The sequence below is a fragment of the Capsicum annuum genome, chromosome 6, assembly GCF_002878395.1.
Source record: "Capsicum annuum cultivar UCD-10X-F1 chromosome 6, UCD10Xv1.1, whole genome shotgun sequence".
Taxonomy (NCBI): Eukaryota; Viridiplantae; Streptophyta; class Magnoliopsida; order Solanales; family Solanaceae; genus Capsicum; species Capsicum annuum.
Window position 1 is genome coordinate 209,679,453 of NC_061116.1, and position 6,338 is coordinate 209,685,790.

The following is a 6,338-nucleotide window of genomic DNA, read 5'->3' on the forward strand; positions in this document are numbered from 1 at the left end:
AAAAACACATGATGAACACAAGAACACAACTTTTGGATTCAACAAGGTACAAATATAGTCCACTACAAACATACAAAATGCAATAAGATAAAGATAGATAGATAGATAGAAAAATGAAGATGTAATATTAACAACCCAAAAGCTTATTCCACTTTTGGACCTTTAATATCACACAAAACCTAAACTGTAACGCCCCAATTTTCTGAATCAGAATGCTACACGGTGCTCATGACCCCGAGGGACCACAAGTTAACCCATGACTAATATTTGTACCTGTACACTGCATATATAACGTAATAATATGGAAAACATGAACATGTAGGCCATAAGGTTCAACTAAATACAGAATCTGTCAAAACATAATATCCATATGGGTGAAAGATATCCAAAATAGCTGAAAATTGAATCAAATCTAAACATAAGTCAGAATACTAAATCTGAAAGCCTCTAAGTACTTTCTGAATAAGAAGTTGAAGGAACATGTCTCCAACTAACTCCGTAAAATGATAACGGGCTAAAATAATAATGAATAAATCAAATCATATTGTCCTCGAATGAAGAGGAATCACTGAATCTCTGCGACTGGAAATGCTACTGCTACTGCTGATCTGGAGCTCGTGTCTCTGAACCTATGGTGTAATATGAAAAGAAAGCACCATAGCGCAAATGTGTCAGTACGATGGAATATAATGAGTATATAAGTGAGGTAGGCTAAATATAAATTGGGTTTACATGCATGAACAATGCTAACTGTCTGACTGATATGAACGTAAGAGTACAAACATGCATACATAGTAACTGAAATCATGGGTGCATGATAGCTAGTCCTGCATGCTAATACATGGTTTACTGATGGCTAACATGATTGATACTAAAATTTTGATAACATGGGAGACTGTATCTGACAATCCTGAATCTGATGGAACTATCTGAGCTCCGTACTGTAACTGAGTCTGACTGTATGTGACAGTTATTGTTTGTGGAGTTAAATTGATTTTTTCTTTGACTACAGTTTTTTTATATATATTTTTAAAGATATTTTAAATCAAAGGCGGATTTAGTTAAATGGGGGTGTGTGTCTTCAAAAATCTAAGAACTATTGTGTTGATCCTATATTTATATTAAAAATCTATAAGAATTGTTTGTTGAAAATTCATTAACAAAGTAGACCAGAAGCAATTGTTGGCCTCTTGGATGAAGGTTTGATTCTCCTCAGACATTAATAAATGTTTTTAAAATAATTTAATATTTATGAGGATTCATAAACTTCAAATCTTAAATTCGTCTCTGGTTGCACGTATTTATTTTTGTAGTAGTATTGAGTGATCTCCTTTTCAAACATATTTATTCATAATTTTCTCTCTTTTTTAAATTTTAACTAAGAAACTAATTAGAGATTGATTTTTTGTAACTTACATAAATCTCGGAATGTTTAAGGATTATAATATTTTATCCCAATAATTTGTTAAATTATATCATATCCCAAAGAACCAAATTTGATCCTAGAGAATCTCCACATGTGTTCGTAGGATATTCCTTTGGTACAAAAGGATTGGCCACTAAGAAACTGCATATCTCCAGAGATGTTACATTTCATGAAACAATTTTTCCTTTTGCACTCATTGCAAATCCTACTTATTTCCCTTTTTCTTATCTTAAGTCTGATTCTTTGTCTAAGTATTCTTTATTTCCCACTTCCTATTCCTTCTTAAATACTTCTTCTAGTTTTGTCCAATATGATCAGAGGCTGCCAAATGATACAGTTTCTATTATGTCTCCGGAGTTCTCATTCCTAGTTGTTTCTTCACCTCCTCCTCTTCAAGAGTCTTCACCCTTGCCTCAGCCTGCTTCATCACTTAATTTTGAACCTAGAAAGTCAACTAGGATCCACAAGGTACCCAGTTAATTATCTGATTTTGTACATTCTCTGCCCACCCACACTTAACCTCATCAAATCCTTCATCACTTACTTACTGTACGTGATTTTGTACATCATGGCATAGACTACACAGAAACTTCCTCACCAGTAGTCAAAATGACAACCGTGAGAACACTAATTGTTATTGCTGCAAAGAAACACTTGAATATGTATCAACTTGATATGAATAATGTGCTTCTACATTGTGATTTGCATGAGGAAGTATATATGAAAGTCCATCCGGGTCTTATTGTACCTCACGCAGGAGTAGTTTGTAAGTTTAATAAGTCCCTTTATAGTTTGAAACAAGTAAGTAGACAATGGTATGAGAAGTTAACTGCAACTCTCAATTCAAGAGGTTTACACTCACTGCATGACTATTCTTTGTTTTATAGAAAGAGGGACACTTCCATTGTTTTCTTGGGAGTTTTTGTGGATGATATTTTGCTCACAGGAACTGATATTAAAGAAACCTCTCTACGCAAGAGTTTCTTCATGAACTGTTCAAAATTAAGGACCTTGGAAATCTGCACTATTTCCTAGGCCTGGAGATCTTGTATAAAGATGATGAAATCCTTATCTCTCAAAGAAAATTTGTCCAGGACCTTCTCAGGGAGTTCCGTTGCAGCAATCTCACCCCCTTAACATCTCATTTGGATCCCACAGTAAAACTTAGAGCTCATGAGGGGAAGCCCCTGAGTGATCCTACTCTATACAGAAAATTAGTTGGGAAACTAAATTTCCTCACAAACACTAGACTTAACATAGCATATGGAGTACAACATTTGAGTCAATACATGTAAGATCCCAGAGAACCCCACCTTCAAGCTGTTTTTCACATGTTGAGATATCTCAAGAAAGATCCTACCCTAGGTATTTTCATGTCATCTAATCCTAATTATGGCGGTCAAGTGGGCCGGGTCGGGCCAACCCGGAACTGGCCCATGTTATTTAACCGAGTTGAGGGCCGGCCCGAGGCCAGGTTGGGGTCTAAGTGGGCCGGGTCGATCCGGGCCCAACAGTAAAAAAATCAAAAACCACCCTAACCCGCCCACTTAACCCAACCCGGTCAAACCCACCTAAACCCGGTCAAACCCGTTTAAAAAACCGGTCAAATCCGATCAAAAATATAAAAAAAAAAAACTTTTTTTCAATATACATTATATATACCCACCTATATACATTATAAGTACGTTAAACAATATATATACACTATATATATAGTATATACTACATTAGAATTTAAAAAATATATACACATATACACAATTACACATATATACGCACCATCCATATATATATGTACTACTTTAAACTTTAAATTTTAAATAAAATATACTACAATATATATATATATATATATATATAATTATATATATATACACATGTATACGTTAAATATACACGTCTATAGAAGATCTATTCACATATATACACTCTAATCTATGTATATGTAATACTTTAAATGAAATATACTATAATATATAAACATTACAATATATATTTGTATAGTTATATACTAATTTATAAAACATATACACATGTATACGTTAAATATACACGACTATAGAAGATCTATTCACATATATACACTCTATTCTATGTATATGCACCATTCAATGTATATATACTACTACTTATAAAATATACTACATTATATATACATTACAATATATATAGATATACTTATATACTAATTTATAAAACATATACACATGTATACGTTAAATATACACGTCTGTAGAAGATCTATTCACATATATGCACTCTATTCTATGTATATGTAATACTTTAAATGAGATATACTACAATATATATACATTACAATATATATTTGTATAGTTATATACTAATTTATAAAATATATACACATGTATACGTTAAATATACACTTCTATAGAAGATATATACACGTGTATATGCACCATTCAATGTATATATACTACTACTTATAAAATATACTACATTATATATACATTACAATATATATAGATATACTTATATACTAATTTATAAAATATATACACATGTATACGTTAAATATACACTTCTGTAGAAGATATATGCACAAATATACAAAACATATGCTATTTAATATAATAAATTAATAATATTTGGTAGTAAATTAATAATATATTAGAAGTAAGTTTTTAATTTAAAGTAGAAAACTAGAAATTCAATTTAAAATTTTAAATCGTTAAATGGAAAAAAATAAAAAGCAAGGACTAAGGAGTGAATGAATTTGGGGAATTTTATTGATTGCAAAATGATCCAAAATTTATAATTTACATGAATGAAAAATCTATAGATTATGCACCATTTTTTTCAACTCATTCATGTTAATATTAATGGGAACTTGCATAGGATAGTCGAAGTCAACGGGGGCAAACCCATGCATTGGACTTGATTCTGCTGAGTTCTCCCGTGAAGTCATAATTTCTTCAAGTTTCAGCTCGTCGCTCAGCTCCGGTTCCATTCCTTGGTTTCTTCTTTCCGCTCTAATCCAATCTCTGAGGCAAACTAGAACATTCATTGCATTGCTTCCCAATGAGTGTCGGTTGTCTCCAAGCTGTTGTCGCCCCTAACTAAAGGTGCTCTCTGATGCAACGGTTGACATTGGAACATTCAAGATATCTCTAGCTAATCTTGAAAGCACAGAATTTTGTGTTTCATTACTCCTCCACCAATCCAACGTGTTGATCCGCCGTCTGCGATCCTCTGGTGCCGTCCGAAGATAATATTTCAGCTCTTCCCGATAAGTTGATGTGTAAGTTCTCTCATCAACATAGTTCCAACAATTTAAATCATAAAACGAATCAAAAAAACCACTATGTGCCGGCCTTTTAGAAGATGATGGCTCCTCGGGAGGATGAGGAGCGACAGTTGGAGTGATATTTGTAGGTACGGCTAAATCAAATAAATCAGCATAGTGATTATATAATTTTTCTATGTAATCCTTTGCATCAGCCGTAGCCGTCCACAAATCAGGTTGTACTTGTTCAGAATTATGGTTAGTATTTATTTCTAAGTTAGTATAAATAAGAGTATTAAAGTGACACATATGATTATATTTCATGCACGGATTTAGCATAGCACCAACCAAGTAAATAGGGGGAATCGGGAAAAAATATTTTTTAAATTTCGTAAACATGGCGCCAACAGCTTCTTTATAACCTTCTTTATTTTTATATTCTTTGAGCAAACCAGAAATATCGGCTATATATGCAAAAATATTACAAACAGTAGGATAATAAGCACCGGAAAATTCAACCGTAGCTACATAAAATTTTTCTAAAAACTTAACAAGATCATTAATTACAACTCAATCAGAATTATGTAGCATGCAATCAGCAGAATCAGCAAATGAACCCCAATGTTGGTTAAAAGCTAGTGTAATAGGAATTCTATATTTATAACAAGTTTTTAAAAATTCATACGTAGAATTCCATCTACTATCAATTTCCTCAGGCATCAAAATCGGTGTAAGTCCATTTTCTTGACATCTAACTTTAAATTCTCTAATTCTCGATCTACGATTATTTCCTTGAATAAAACCAACGGCAAGACGAATTTTTTCAATATAAAGCTCAAAAAACTCAAGACCATCTTATACAATTAAATTATATATATGACATGCACACTTAATATGAAAAATTTCAGGCAAGGGCGGAGATAGCATAGATTTTATTTTTGTTATAGTAGTCTTGTTGTTAGAAGCATTATCAAAAGCAATATATAAAATTTTATTTTCAATACCATAATATCCGGTAATTTTAACAATAGAATCAGCAATAAATTGTCCAGTATGTTTACGATCTTCATCATATAAAAAAGTAAGAATACGTTTTTGCATCACGAAATTACTATCCATCCAATGACAAATAATGGTTAAATAATCATTTTTATTTACAGCACGACCAAGATTAGAAGTTAGGGACAATCTACATTGAATATTTTTTAACAATGTTAATAAATAAAAACAATATTGTGAATGAAGTCTAAAAATATCAGACCGACAAGTAGTTTTAGGAATACCGTTAAACATAGGATTATAAATTGCTTGTATATAACGAATAAAGGCATCAGAAGAAGGAAAACTAAAAGGCAAACAACCCACAGCTACCATTTTAGCTATTTCTTCCCTCTCCCTCAATTTATCGTATTTCTTCGCTACGTGATCGGTTGCTGGGTCCATTCTAGTTTGCGTTGACCCACCAACATCCCCACCAACTTTTGCAATATTTAACTCTCTTTTGTAATCTTCAGCTACATGTCTCATTAACGTACCAGTACCCCCTTGCTTGCCTCCACTTCTATGCTTATATATTTGTTGACAAATATTGCATTGCACCTCAATATCTGATATATGTTCAAAAAATTGTCATGCAATACTAGTTCTTTTACGAGGTTTTGGGGCACT